General features: G+C 50.4%; 1 long non-coding RNA gene across 2 annotated transcripts; it reads left to right on the top strand.

Moving 5' to 3' along the window:
- The first annotated feature begins 676 nt into the window (after positions 1-676).
- Positions 677-15,161, top strand: LOC125129843 (uncharacterized). Of its 2 annotated transcripts, XR_007135579.1 has the most exons (3): positions 677-1,811; positions 13,824-14,000; positions 14,092-15,161. It is a non-coding gene; the product is annotated as an uncharacterized LOC125129843 (long non-coding RNA). The 2 variants fall into 2 exon arrangements; XR_007135578.1 differs by lacking the exon at positions 677-1,811 and having other exon boundaries at positions 13,750-14,000.
- The last annotated feature ends 544 nt before the right edge of the window (positions 15,162-15,705 follow it).

The following is a 15,705-nucleotide window of genomic DNA, read 5'->3' as shown; positions in this document are numbered from 1 at the left end:
GCTCGCCGCGGGAGGGTGCCCAGGGCGAGGGCGTGCTAGGGGGAGTGACTCCCCGCGCGAGGGTGTGCGTGTGTGTGTGTGTGTGTGTGTGTGTGTAGAGGGGCGCGCGCGTGAGCGGGGGTGGGGGGCAGGGAGAAGAGGCAGAGCCTGGTGCGTCTCCCCGGGCCAGTGGAGGAATCCTAGGGTGTGCCTGGAGGTGGCAGAGTGTGCCGACGCGGGTGTGAGCGGGTGTGCCAGCGAGGGTGGGCAAAGGGATGAGCGTGGCAAGGTGAGCTCGGCCTGGGGGTGGGGGTGGAGCGGGGAGTAGGCGTAAGCGTGAGCTCGGGGGCTTGTGTGATGGGGACTCGGGGAGAGGTGGCAGGGAGCGCCAGTGTGTGCGCGCGTGGGGTGTGTGTGGACCCAGCTGAGTGTTTCTCACCGACTGTCCACGCGGCACCAGCACTTGCATGCGGCCGAGCCCTGCCACCTGGGGAGGTGGAGCAGGCCACCGCGCAAGCTTCAAGGCTCGCCGCGGCTCTGAGCTCCGAGTGCCAGGGCTGGAGAGGTCCTGGGGGCGGGGTGTGTGGCGGGGGGTGGGGTGGGGAGGGAGGACACACGGTGCCCTTGCTCCGTGTAAGAGCCGCTCTCCTTCCAGAGCGAGAGGGGCACGACCCGAAGGGAGGGATTCCCTCCACGTGTACCCGGTACCCCAGACCCGAGGGTCTGGACTTGGGAGCGTGAACTCTCAACCCAAGTCTGCCCAGTCCCTCGGTCCCTCTCTGAAGCCCGGAATCCCCGCTGTCCAGTGCCTCGGCCCTGGCTGGGGAGCGGGAGGTCGACTAGCCGGAAGGGTCGGGCGGATGGAGCCTCGGAGCAGCCAGAGTGGTGTACGGCCCCGCGGAAGGTTTAGTCCCCGCCGCCCGTGTAGACCCGAGCGGCTGCAGCTTTCCGTGTGTCCGGAAACCTGAGATCTCTGCCTGGAGCTCTGGAGGCGAGACGGCTCCGTGCCTCGGCAGGGATCGGAACGCAGGGCTCGAGCGACCACAGTTCTGGGTGTGAGACAGAGACCCAGAGAGAGGGAAAAGCAAAGCGTGTGGTTGAAGGAAGGGCGTGCTTGAAGGGGACTGGGAAAGATCCTCTCTGGGTCCAAACGGAGCCTCTGGCTTGTGAGAACCCCTAGCCAGGTTCTAGATTAAGGGCTGGGGGTGGGCCATTTTGGCCCGGGGTCCTATGAGCCCCTGGACGCTCGGAGCCCCTCACTCACCCAGGCCTCCCGCTCTCCCCAAAGCCTCCTTCAGCGTGTCTGTCTGAAAGGTGTACAATTGGCCCTTCAAGAGGTGGGCGTGGGCTCGATTAGCATTTGCCAGGAGTCCCGCGTGTGGGATTTGCATACTGATTTGCATACAGTAATAATGATTAACAACAGTGCCACTCCCTGGCAGACCGGGGAAGAATTCAGGGAAGGCCTTGGCATTGCTTCCACCTTCCTCCTCCCTTCCCTCAGGGGAAGAGCTAATTTTCTCATTATTGCTCTGACCCCTGGGAATTCCTCTGACTCTGGGTGGGCAGGTGCAGGGAGGGGCAGTTTTCCCTCAGCCCTCCAGCCCCAAGTCCAACTTGGGAGAGGTAAACCCAGTACTTTATTTCTGCCCAGCTTTGAACTCCCCGGCTTTCCCGTCTTTGTTTTGCATCTTGTAGGTAGCTCAGGGGCGGACCCTGCCCTAGAGTATGGAGGTTTCCAGGAACAGTTAGCTGGGGGCATCTTCCTCCTCCAAAACCTCTAACGCACTCACACACTTGGCCCCGTTCCTCGCAGGATCACAGCCCATCATGTAAGTGTAACCTACACTCTCCTTTCTGTTGAGAAGATCTAGAGGAAAATGGGAAAGACTTGAATTTCTAGTCTCGGTCAGTGTGGATTTATTTACAAGCCCTTCTCACCACCAGGTGACCTGCAACATAAGAGAGCAAGTAATAAGCAGAAGGGAGGTCCCTTGACTTAGCAGCTGAAGGAGCCATTGCCTGCGGATCTGCCCTCCCTCTAGCTCCCACCCTCCCTGGCATCTTTCCCGCACTCCTGGCCTCGCCTTTCCCCTCTCTGCCTCTGGCCTGGCCTGGCCGGGATTCTCACTTGTTTTCCCCCATGACACGGCCGCTTTTCCTTTAACTCTGGGCTTCTATTTAAAAAGCTAATTTGGGAGCTTGTTCATGCTCCCAATTCAGATATTTTAAATAGGAACTGGAAGTTGCCAGGGCACTAGAATTCCTTCCCTTGCCACCGCCACAGCTAAGGCGTTTGTTCCTCAACTGGCCCTGGCCGTGTGCGCGTGTGGTGGAGGGAGCGCAAGCGAGCTCAGGATATATTTCAGGCTCTCTTTTCTATTTAAAGACGGTGCTCCTGTGGACGGCTGTGCTCTGTGTGTGTGTCCTTTCCAAGCTGTGCACACATGAGGATTCTTCTTTAGTCCCATGGCTCTGGCCGCTATTTGCAGAGCTTGTCACAGTGTGGACTGTGGGTCTAAGAGGCAGCCCAACTCCAAGTCTGTAGCCTCCAGGTTTGCTGACTTGCCGGGCCGGTGTGTCTGCGCAGGGATTTCCCCGGGCTGCTCTGCTAGGCTTGCTTTTAGAAGCTGTGCCTCAGAATGTCCATAAAGGTTGCTTTTGCTGCTTGTGGCTGGTCTGCTTCAACAACTTGCCCCTTGACGAGGCAGGAATTTGGAGGGTGGCTGGCTTTCTACATTGTGGGTGCCGTGTATCTTGGAGGTAAAAAGCAGACTTGGAACGCAGATTGCCTACATTTAAACCTGCCTCTGCTATTTACTGGCTGTGTGATCTACTTAACCTCTCTGTGCCTTGATTACCTCATCTCTAAAATGGCAATAAATAGTACTGTCTACTTTATAAGGCCTTGTGGAGAAAAATAATTATCGCAGGTAAAGCACTTAGAACAGTGCCTGCAACATAGGAAGTACAGTGTAATTGCTGGTTGTCCCTGGAGTTCAAGGCAAGAGTGGGGGGAGCAGGAAGTGTGAAATCTGCCTGGGCAGGAAGGTGGAACTGCTGGACCGTACCCATAGACACAGGCAGACACACATTTCCTTGCATGTAATAATAGTAACAGTGCCAGGCCACAGCCCACGATGGGTCAAGTTCCCTGGTTGAGGTGGTTGATTCCTTAAGCCCCCAAAGGGGGAGACCTCTGCTGATGAATAGAGGAAGAGCCACAGGACTGGGGTTAAAGAAGGGGCTGGACCATGTCAGACAGAGGCCTGTGGGGCATTTCCTGAGGGCCTGTTTTGTGCAGGAGGAGTAAATAAGGACCCTAGATCCCCACATGGCCCCAGCTTCCCTTCTTTCCCTAAATATGAAGAGTAAGGCTTTATGGAAGCAGAGCTGCAGTGGGGGCTGAGTAGGGGCGGCCCTTCATTCTCACTGAGCCTCCCTCCCCTTGGGCTTGGGGTTCTCTGGCTTTGATCCCGCCATTGCCACCTACCCCTTATTCCCACAGCTGGGCATATGAGCGTTTACTCAGTGGCCATCAGAGTTTATTTTGCCTCTGTCCCCTAGCATTGAATTAAGGTACAGAGAGCTTTAGTGGCTTCCCCAAGGTGTCGCAGTGGGTGATTCAGGAAGCCACTAACAGGAGGGGGCGCTCTAAAGGACCAAACATAGGAAGGCTCCAGGGGAGCTAAGGCAGCTTGGCAGGTCTTTGGATTGTATCAGGCTTAACGTAGCCACCTGAGATGAGGGTGAGGTGCCGCCATAGTCTGACTCCTTGCTGGGTCTCTCCATGACCCTGTCCGCATCACCATTTGTAGACAGAAAAACCGACGGTGCTTCGTGCATCCCAGGCCAAACATCTGGAGTGAACGCTCCCTTTTGACACCCCCCCCCACCACAGACCAACAAGCTGCTGGAGTTCTGCTCTTTTGAGAGTAGAGTGGCTGCCTCAGTCAGATAGAGGGTCTGCCCTAAGACCCTCTTGACCTGGCTCTGTTGGCCTCTCCTTTGGTTGGCCTCTGTAGGTTGGGCATGGGGTCAGGGCTTATTGTGTCCGGCTGGGGCTGTACCTTCTGAGTTTCCTCCAGGGTGAAGCCTTCCTGAGGAGCCCAAAGCTTGCTGGTGCCTGGGCTGCCTCTTATTTCCCAAGGTGAGGAGGTTGGTGGTAGAGTTCACGCTGAGGTGCTCTGCCCAGTCTCAGGGGCCAGGGGTGCATCTGTGGGGATCAGCCCAGGTTGTCCAGCGTGGCCAGGCCAGGATGTACTGTCCAACACTGGTGGCCCTGATGGCTGGACACCCACAACCATCAGACGCTCTGGTCCTTCCTGAGGGAGTGGAGGAAGCTTCCCTCTCTGTAGCACGAACCCCATTTGGAGGGCCAACCGTTGTCTGAGTGGTCATTGCACTAACCAAAATGTTTAGACTAGTGATGGCAAGTGAGAAGTTGTTAAAGAAGGCTCTGCAAGCAAGCCCTTCCAGGGGACCTGCTCCAGCCAGGCAGATCCCTGGGGACCGGGTGGGGGGGGTGGGGCCTTACAGGTGAAGGCAGGGGGTGTTCCCTTCATCAGGACTTCCCCTCATTGGGAGATGTCAGGCGAGGGAAGAGGAGGGCAGGGGAGCAGGAGAGCAGTTATGAGAAGGGAAACACAGGCCCTGGGAGGAAAAAAGTACTATTTATCTGTTCAGTTTTTTGCTAGTGATAATTTGGAGGAAGGTTGGTGGAGGCCGAAGGTGCAGATCTTACGTAGGTGCTGTGACTGCTCTGCTCTCCCCTGGAGGCTCTTTTTGTTTGCACGCTGATGTTTCCTGGGGCTCTGTCCTTTGTCTTCTCTGCTTCTCCATCTGCCCCTTTCCCTGGAAAGTTGAGGGGAGCCCCTGGTTTCAAGCTCATTCAGGTGTTGACTGTTCCTTCCTGAGCGTGCCCTAACTCCTAACCATCTCCTGGCACCTTCATCCTTGTACACAGGCACCCCTCTGCTTCATCTTACCTCTCCCCTTCAACCTTCTGCAACAGATCGTTTCCTGTAAAAACCCCGTTCTCATTGGGTCATCTCCTGCACTTCCTTTGTCGCTTTACCTTCTTCCATGGTCACACATTCCCTTCTTTCCAGCAGGCAGACTTTTCTCTGCTACTTGACCAGATCACATCATTTCTCGCCTTCATGCCTTTGTACATGCTGTACCATCTTCCAGAAATGCCCTCCATCACTTCCTATTTCCTCCTCTTTTCCTAGCAAATTTCCACTCAGCCCCAGACCTTCAATACCCAGCCCAAAGGTCACATAAGACATATTGGTAAATTTCAGTGTCACACCCGAGGAGGATTAACTATTACCCACTTGGGCTCCCACAGTCCTTCCTGCATGCCTCAGAGAGTTCTTATTACCTTATTACCTTGGTTTTTTTGCATGGCATCCCCCCTCTCTGGTTGTAAGCCATTTAAGGAAGGACCACATTTTAGACACTTCTGAATGTTCTAGCTCAGGGCTTGGCACAATGTGGATGCTCAATAACTTTGCATTAGGAATTTATTTTAACTTTCATTTGCATACCTCCCTTGATGGTGTGTAACTGAGGAATACGTGGTAAATTTGTCAACTGATCGGTCTCAAGGTCCTATCTGATTGAATGGAAGCACTGTCATGAGTTCAGAGAGGAAGGATGAGGGTTTCAATTTTTGGCTGATCCCAGGTGAAAAAAGGCCCAAAGCCCCTCTCCTCCAACCTTTCCAGATCTACAAAGAAAACCTCAGTTGATGCTGCCTGCAGAGACCTGGCCAGTGTTCTGCTCTTGAATCAGTTTGGTTTCTAGGGAACTCTTTTCTTTCCTTTCTGGCAGAATGTCAATCACTTCCCCAGAATATCACCTCCTTGGGAACAGCCAGGATGCAGTTGGTGGAAATGTACCTGGGCTGCTGGCAGCTGTGACTGTGCTCACCATAAAACCCAGCGACGGGGCCCATCAAAAACATGTTAGCCAAAACCTAGGCACAAAGAGATGCCAAGACCAAAGCTTGCTGGACTTTTAAGTATAAAATTATGTGTAAGCCACATCAGGAAACCTGTGACAGTGGAGGCTTAGTGGTGAGAACATGGGCTCAGGACAGATCTGGCTTTAAATCTTGACTCTACAAGCTGTGTGACTTTGGGCAAGTTACTTTACTTCTCTGATCTTCAGTTACCTCACCTATAAAATGAATTATAGTGATGGTCTTGACTCATAGGGTTCATGAGGATTGAATTAGATAATACACATAACGTTTCATATGTATTTATAAATAAAAATATTGGCCATTAAATCATTTTGTAACTGACTTTACAAGTGTTTGAAACTAGCTCTTTTAAGTCAAAGGCAGAGTGCTTGTTCATGAAGAAGTTCAGATAGGTCACTCGAGATCTTTCCATGTGGTTATTCTCATACCAAGGGAAATGTGTGAGATCAGAGAAATTTGTGTCTAGACACCTTTTTTTCTATTGGCTCCTCTCTCCATTCTGTGGCACCACCCATGTCTGCAGCCTTGAACTTCAAGGGCCCATTTCTCTCCATTCCCTCCTCATCAGCAAGAACTGATAAATCATTTAAACTATCCTGCCCAGAGATATGGTATTCACATTTTAACAGGATAATGAAAGCCAAGGCCATGAAATAGAGTGGGTAGGATTTCATGCATCCAATGGAGAAACAAGGGAAGGGGTGCTTTTTAAAATTTTATTTTATTGACATATATTTGTTTTACAATGTTGTGTTAATTTCTGCTGTATAGCAAAGAATATATGTGTATTCTTTTTCATATTCTTTTCCATTATGGCTTATCACAGGATATTGAACATAATTTTTCTGTGCTGTATGGTAAGACTTTTTTGTTTGTCCATTCTATACATAATAGCATGCACCTGCTAATCCCAAACTCCCAATCCTTCCCTCCCCTCTCTCCCCTTCCCCAGGGCAATCACAAGTCTGTTCTCTATGTCTATGAGTCTGTTTATGTTTCACGGATAAGTCCATTTGTGTCATATTTTTTATTTTTCATATATGTGATATCATATGATATTTGTCTTTGTCTGATTTACTTCACTTAGTATGATAATCTCTAGGTCCATCCATGTTGCTGCAAGTGGCATTATTTCATTCTTCTTATGGCTGAGTAGTATTCCATTGTATAATGTAGCACATCTTCTTTATCTAGTCATCTGTCGATGGACATTTAGGATGCTTCCACGTCTTGGCTATCGTGAATAGTGCTGCTATGAACATAGAGGTGCATGTATCTTTCTGAATTATAGTTTTTTTCTGGATATATGCCCAGGAGTGGGGTTGCAGGATCATGTGGCAACTCTGTCTTTAGTTTTTAGAGGAACCTCTATACTGTTTTCCACAGTGGCTGTACCAGCTTGCACTCCCACCTATAGGAGGGCTCAGCAGGGAAAGTTTTAGGGGGATAGGAGACTCTTCCCAACTCCATAGAGTCACTGTCTACTTATAAAACTGGCCCGATTGACGCAACTATAAGCAACAAGATGGGCTGTGTCTGAATTTTGCGACTCTAAAATCAAATCTCCAGCCTTTGCAAAAGTGTTCTGAGGAGGGGACCTGTGCACCAGTTTTTGATGCCAACTTCCTTATGGTAAACAGCCACGGCTCATGAGCTCCAAGGCCCCTTGCAACTCTGTGCATCTATGCTACTCATACTCAAGTTCATTTTTTCTTCAGAGCTCAAGGCTTGGGTTGGGTGTTTCTGCCTCACTGGGTTTGCGGGAAACCCAGCTGCAAAATTGTTAATTGCTTTGGTGAGTCAACAAGTAAATAAACACAGTCCAGCTACTCTCCGCATTCTGCAAGGTCATAAGAGGTTTCTGGATTTCTCTGCAAAGCCTATTAAAGACGAATCCTCAGTGCCCTTAAAAAGTTCTTTGTTATGGAAAATTTCAGACATATACAGAAGAGGAGAGAATTGTGTAATATGCCCCTTCCCCTAAACCCACCACTGAGCTTTGATAATTATCCACTCAAGGCCAATCATGACTTATCTGTACCCCTACTCATCACCACTCTCCAATAATTTGGAAGCAAATTCTAGATGTCATTAGTTTCATCTGTAAATATTTCAGTAATTGCACTCTCCTATGGCCATCAAAATCCATCTCTCATCCAGGGAATGAGATCTCTTCCTCTCTCCTTACCCCTGCAGCAGGCAAAGAACATTTGGCCAGTACTTTCACCTTTGCCCAAGGGGTAGTCCTGTGTTAGACAAGCTCAAGGGCTTACTGACTTCTGTTCAAAGTCTGAGCTGCTCCTTGGGGAGAAAGGAGCATGTGTAAAAGGCCATGCAGCAGTGCCTCCATGCAAGCTTTCTGGGCTCAGCTGGGCTGCTGCCCAACAGCTGAAATGAGACCTAAACTGAGAGGCAAGAATTATAGCCCTGAATCCCAACCGAATTTGGCATCTTTTACATGCATTATTTCATTTCACCTTCACCAACTCTTATTTTACTCCCATCATACAGATAAGAAAATTAAGGCCTAACGTCACACAGCTGGTAGATACCAGTGGCAGAGACAGACTAGTCGCTCACAGACTCAGTTCTTCTTCTTCTTTTTTTTTTTTTTGCCTTTTCTAGGGCCGCTCCCGCGGCATATGGAGGTGCCCAGGCTAGGGGTCAAATCGGAGCTGTAGCCACCGACCTACGCCAGAGCCACAGCAACACGGGATCCGAGCTGCGTCTGCAACCTACACCACAGCTCACAGCAACGCCAGATACTTAACCCACTGAGCAAGGCCAGGGATTGAACCCCCAACATCATGGTTCCTAGTCAGATTTGTTAACCACTGCACCACAATGGGAACTCCCTCAGTTCTTCTTTTTCATGGGCATAGCCACTTTACATGTCCCAGAATCTCCTGCAGTTTGCTTTGGCCATGTTACTAACTTCTGGCCAAGGCAGTATAAGCCAGCCCCATAAAAAACATCCACACCAATTCTACATGTTCTCTTTCTTTCTCCATCCACTGTCTGAATGGAGAGAATTTCAGGGACCCAGAGGAGGGTGGATCTTGGGTTCCTGGATGACTGTGTGGAGCAGAGACCCTTCCTCACCTTAACTGGTACATGAGATGCGGGGAAAAAACAAACTTTTATTATGCTAAGCCACTGAAATGCGGGTAGATGTACTAAAGTAGTAAGCCTACTCTGACCACAGATAGGATTTAAACTCTGACAAGGTCAACATTCAAGTCCCTGCCTTCTACCACACTGGCTCCAGGCACGAGAAATGAGAATTGTTCACAAGATGCTCCTACATGCTCAGCATTTGGTAAAACTGTCTACAAGGATCTCACGTCTTAGACTTGTGCTAATATGGTAGCCACTAACCAAGTGGCTATTTACATTAAAACTAAAATTATAGGCCGGTGGCTACAGCTCCGATTCAACCCCTAGCCTGGGAACCTCCATATGCCACAGGAGCGGCCCAAGAAATAGCAAAAAGACAAAAAACAAAAAACAAACAAACAAAAAAAACTAAACTAAAATTAATTAAAATTGAAAAATCTGTTTTTCAATTGTACTGGTCACATTTCAGGCGCTCAATAGCCACACATTACTACTGATTACCACAGTGGACAGTACAGATAGAGAAAATTTCCACCGTCACAGAAAGTTCTATTGGGCAAGTCTTAGATCCAGCTTTTGCAATGAACATCTCCCCAGACCCCACGGAAGAGCTAGGGGTGCTGGCCATGAGAGGACAGAGGGTGGTCTAGCCGCAATGAGGTTTGCTCTGGCATGGCAGGTCTGTCCCCTCACCCAGACCGTGGGGTTTTGCTCCTGCCTCCCCCTGTTAACTATCTGGCTATGATCTGCGACCCTCCTGTACTCACTGGTAACACTTTGCTCTGACTTCTTCAAATAGGATGAGCCCTGCCTGTCTTCTCGGATTGTCTTCTGAGAGCAGAGCGCCCTCTCATTGTCAGCCCAGCACCTGTGCAGGTGCTGAGCATCAGATACCAAGAGGCTGGCAGGCGACCGAGGAGGAATGTGCCTCTCAGCTTAGGCAAAGATAGGCAGCGAGTTTTCCAGAAACGGAAGCCTAAACAAGTAGGCCAGTACTTTCCTCACAGCTGTCAGATGATCTTTTCAAAACACAGATCTAAACATGTTGGCCTTTGGTGGAACGCCTTCTAGGAATGCCCATTGTCCTCCGAATTAAGCAAACACACTTTAACATGTCTTATGTTGTTATCCAATCCTCACATCTGCTTTTCCGCTTTCTGCTCTCGGGCCTCTGGCTCCTGTATTCCTGCTGCATTGGAGGTACAGTGGCTCTCTAAACCCCCAGCTTTCCTTTTACCCCTGAGGGTTTTCCTCCTGCAGGAATTCTATCCTGCTTCCCCACCTCTGCTAAGCTACGCCTCCATGTAGGGCTAAGGTTGGACACTCTTCCCCCTGGAGGCCTTACCTGCCCCTCCCTCCATCTCTCTCCCTTGGCCCCCCAACCAGCTATAAAACTCCCACCTTTCCCAGCATTCCCTGGGTTTAGGAATCAAAAGCAGAGACTATCTTGCAGAGGTTTTCCCAAGTGACTGGCCTTTCTGAATCCCTCTGAACTATAAGTCTTGGTCCTTGCCTCCCCTCAGCACTCGCGCGCGCGTGCGGGCGCGCGCGCATGCCCGCACACACACACACACACACGTTTTCCATCCATTTAATTCCTTTGCAGAGTCACCAGGGAGGCCAGTGCAGCTCTATAAATCTCTCACAAGCTGCAGTACCCAGAGACCTCTGCTCCTTGACCCCAACCAACAGCTCAGAACAAATGCCACTAAATCCATGGGACCCGCCCCACACCTCCCACACCTGCCATGGTCTCCTTGTCTGGAAGGGAGCCTTGATATACTGACTAGGGTGTGGCAGTTACAGTCCAAGCAGATGCCAAGATGCACCCTTGGTCTTCCCTTCATTGGATTATTTTTATGGGAATTAGAGCAGATAGAGGTGGTGGACTCCAACTCCTGAGACGTCACAGTAAATTGCCATGGTGGCTCTTCTATGGCTCATAACTAGTAAATCAAATTCATTGAACAATACATTTACTGCAAATTTAAGAAGTTGTTCTTCCATTTTTTAAGTGTACATGTTAAATCATGCCCAGAGTCATAAAGAATGGAGACAGCCAGGCTTGGTGTGGAAGAAAAAAAACCCGAAACACATACATTAAAAAGTTAGAAAATTCCATGTCCTTTGTTGACAAGAGGGTGAAATACCCTTTTTTCCTGGGGTGCTCCTCCCATCCAGACCAACTGGAATCCCCAGAAGGGTAAGCTGTCAACATCGTAACCAGCGCCTGACTCAGTTTTGCAAATACCAGTTCAGTGTTGGGCGGCTCTCTCTTTGCAACAGATTTCTGAAGTGGACAGGGAAGGGAACACAGGACAGCCTTCCTAGCGAGGTCACCGACCTCAAATGCTAATGAGTTGGGTTGAAGTTCCAAATCAAGGTGCAATTTTGACCAAGACACAGGAGTCAGTTTTATATGCACCCCTGTCTCATCTAAGTATCAACGTGGGAACCCTAGCCCAGAGCCTGGCATTCAATAGACATTTGAATTGAAATGATAGGTCTTCATCCACTAACGATGGTTCAACAAACACTTATGAAACCATTCCTTCATTCACCCACGTCCTTATCGAAGGTCCACTAATTACTGCCCGGGCACATGATGGCAAGCAAGATAGGCACAGGCCCCGCCTTCTCAGAGCTCACAGTTTAAAGAGAAAGATGGACAGTGGGCGGGAGTTTTGCACTCATGTGTTAGGCTTACTAAATGCTGTCTGGGTATCAGCGAAGCCTGAGGGGAGAAGTGAAGCTAGATTTACAAATTCTTGATCTCATTAGGTAGATCTATTATTATTCCCATTTCTCAGATGAAGAATTGGAGGTGAGCATCACAAAGCTACCTGGTAAAACAGCTTGTGCATGTGACAGAGGTGTGCGTGGGGAGAGCTAGGGAAGTGTGGGGAGGGCACCTGGTCCAGCCCAAGGGGTCAGGGAAGATGCTTTGGAGGTGATGATCTCTGAGCTGAATCTGGAAAGAGGGCAAGGAATCAGCCAAATGGCCATGAAGAAGAGGCAAACATCAGGCAGCAAAGATACCAGGGTGTGTATGAAGGAGCAGAGCTGTGCCTGGAATGTGAGGCCAGAGGCAGGACAAAGCAGGGCCTGAGGCTGGGAGACCAAGCCAAGGAGCTGGACTTCATCCTGCGGGCCGAAGGGAGCCAGCGAAGGGCTCCAGGCCGAGGCATGATGCAGTCACATCTATGGTAGAAGAAGCTGCTCAGGCCCAGCAGAGTGGAGGAAAGATCTGAGAAGGACCAGATGGGCAGCAAGGGGACCAATTAGCAGGTCATTGCAGTATTCCAGAAGAGGGATGATGAGGCCTCTGCTAGGGCAGCAGCGGATGCACGGAGGAGAGGGGGCATGAGAGAAATATGCTGGAGATAAAAATCATTAGGACTCTGATTGGTTGGATGTGGAGCAGCAAAAGAGGGTCCCAGAACAGGTTGTGCTGCCTGGCAGATGTCCGTGCCAGCCTCGGGCACGGAAATGCAGAGCAAAACCAGCTGGGGTGTAGGTGCAGCCTTTCCTGGAGGGAATGGGGGTCAGAGTTCTCCCTCCGGGTCCTTTCCAGACAGAGCTGTTTACGCTGGGCTGGAGGAAGCTGTCAGCTGAGGGCATTCAAGACCTTTGAGCAATGCAGACCCTAAGAAACAGGCTGGAGTTTTCCCTAAAACAAGCTCAACGACTCCTTTGGTTGTTGGGGAATGAATGTTCAGAATAGGCTGGACAAAGCCCAGCGTAGCAGGCCACAGTATCTACAGGCTTGTACAACAGCTGATCTCTTGAGACAGAAGAACAGACATGAACTAGAACTCCAATGTGGCTCAGCGGAAACGAACCTGACTAGAATCCATGAGGACACGGGTTTGATCCCTGGCCTCTCTCAGTGCGTTAAGGATCTGGCATTGCTGTGAGCTGTGGTGTGGGTCAGTCGAATCCCAAGTTACTATGGCTGTGGTGTAGGCCGGCAGCTACAGCTCCGATTCGACCCCTAGCCTGGGAACTTCCATATGCTGAGGGTGCAGCCCTAAAAAGCCAAAAAAATAATAAAAATTTAAAAAAAAAGGAGATGAACTCTTGGTTCTCATCTCCAGCCATGCTTCTTTCCACCCCCTTATCGTTCCACAACACGCATGGGTGCACGTGCACACGCACACACTCATATGCATACACTTTATCATCCCTAAACTTCTCACCTCCCCCAGACAAACCAGGCCCTTTCACACTCCCTCTTTGCACCTGCTGTTTTCTCTGCCTGCCGAGTGCTTCCTTCTTCTCCACTGGGCAAAACGTATTCCTCCTTCCAGCCCAATCCAGATGCCAGTCCTCTCTAACACTCAGCCGCGCTGCCCCACGCAGCCTCACCACGCCTCCCCTGTCCAGTGGTACCTCATGATGTGTTCCTCTGAGGTCTTCCTTAACCACCAAGCTGAACTCCTGAGTCTTTTTTTTTTTTTTTGCCTTTTTGCCTTTTCTAGGGCCACACCCGTAGCATATGGAGGTTCCCAGGCTAGGGGTCTAATTGTCTAATTGGAGCTGTAGCCGCCAGCCTTCGCCAGAGCCACAGCAACTCAGGATCCACAACTCACGGCAACGCCGGATCGTTAACCCACTGAGCAAGGGCAGGGACCGAACCCGCAACCTCATGGTTCCTAGTCGGATTCGTTAACCACTGAGCCATGACGGGAACTCCTGAACTCCTGAGCCTTATCTGTCTTGACTTCCCTGGCAGCTGCGTGAGGTCTGACCATCACTGGTGCTCAAAAACGCTTGTGGAAAGAACTAGCACATCCCTGAGGTAGCCCAGACACTCCTTCTCTGGCCCCGGGAAAAGGTTCTTTGAATCACCGAAGAGGATCATCCCTGCCTTCTTTGGACACATGGTAAATAAAACCCACACACTCACGAGGTGAGGGCCTTAAAATCACCGCCCCCAGTTCTTTGGGAACAGGTCTACAATTTCTCTGAAACTGGCCTTTATTTTTATCCCTGTTTTACAGATGAGAGTTCCAGCTTTAGGGAAGGCCACAGTTCTTTTGGGCTGAAGATCACAGACTTGTTTATCATCTTCGGGGGTAAAATGAACAGGTGCATGAGACCCTCCAGGGTTCTGTCCTTCCTGAGATTCTCCAGGTTGACCACAGCTGGCTGACCACAGCTGGCAGGCCCGCATAAAATCCCCAGAGAACAAGGCCGTTGGTCATTGGCCCGGCAGCCCATACAGTTCCTCTGGGTTTCTGACTGGCTTCTGGAGCAGGAGGGGACTGACCACTATGACCCAGCTTGTCAGCCTCCTGGGAATCTTCTCTGCCTGCCTTAGACTGGTGCCTCGACCTGGAAAAGTGCTCATAGCAGAGAAATGGACAAGGGCCAGAAGGAGCAGGAATTGTCATCACATCCTCATCATCATGAAATTGATACCGATAGCAATGATGCAGTGGCAACAAACTCTTGCCTGGCATTTAATAAGTGCTACTCACTATGCTAACACCTTATAAGCATTCTTCTTTTTTTTTTTCCAGTCCTTACAGCACTCTTATGAGCAGCTACTGTCATCCTCATTTATCAGATGAAAAAAACCAAGGCACAGAAAATCTTCAGCAATTTGCTCAAGATCATTAGCTGAGTTGGGATTTAACACCAAAGAATCTGACTCCAGAGCTCCTAGCCTTCAATGTTACTCCACGGAGAGGAGCAGAAGGCCAGCTGGTACCCTGCCCATCCATGGAAGGACATGGTAGAAAATGAGAGGCCAGGAGAAGGCCAGCACCTGTTCAGTGCTCTAACCCCCGCCCCCACCCAGGTCTCTCCAGCTGCCAGCAGGGAAGACCACCTGCTCCTCGGCAGGTTAGAGCTCTGAGGAGTCCCAGAAAGTGCAGATGAGGGGGGGTGTTGGGTAGACGAGCTGGGGTGCCCCTTCCCCTAACCCTGCCCCTGGTCTCACAAATAACGGCCTTTGGATTACTGCCTGTGTTGGATGCCTGGATCACTGCTGTCTGGAGTCTAATCTCCATTCTGGTGGTTTTGGTTGCTATGGTAATTGAATTCACTTAAAGTTGTCTCCAAGCTAGTCTGTCTACCTCCTTCTGTCCGTAGCGTGGAAGGGCATGAGCCCAGGGCTGAGGCCAGGAATGAGGAGGGCTTGGCGGCCTGGGAAGCCTGTGTGTTTTTCTTGATCCTAAGATCCTCCTCAGAGACAAACAGAGGAGAGAATCATGGGAAAATGTTCCTTTCAAGCTCTCTCCATCTTCCTCTTTGCTGCCTCGCTCCTTCCTGCACAGAGACTCAGGAATTAGACAGGCTGCAAAAGCAGGGGTTGGTGAGGAGAGGAGTCTGAGAGCATCTTCCGTTCCTCAGCATTTTGTTATTCATTCAACAACCACTTACTGAGTGTTGTCTGTATTCTAGGCATTACTGCTTGCCTCTAGGCACTGGGGTATTTTTGGGGTGCAGCTTGGAATCCAGGGCCCCCAAGCAAAGGAAATGTCCCCTGACAGCGCTTTTCCATGTTGCCACCACGCGGATCAGAACAATGCAGCCAGGGTCAGGGTTGTGAGAAAGAGTCCTCCCCTCCTTTCTCTTCTGGAGGGAGTTTACCAGACTGAGGTGAAAGC

This window comes from Phacochoerus africanus, chromosome 6, assembly GCF_016906955.1.
Source record: "Phacochoerus africanus isolate WHEZ1 chromosome 6, ROS_Pafr_v1, whole genome shotgun sequence".
Lineage (NCBI taxonomy): Eukaryota > Metazoa > Chordata > Mammalia > Artiodactyla > Suidae > Phacochoerus > Phacochoerus africanus.
This window is presented reverse-complemented; position numbering and strand designations above follow the sequence as displayed.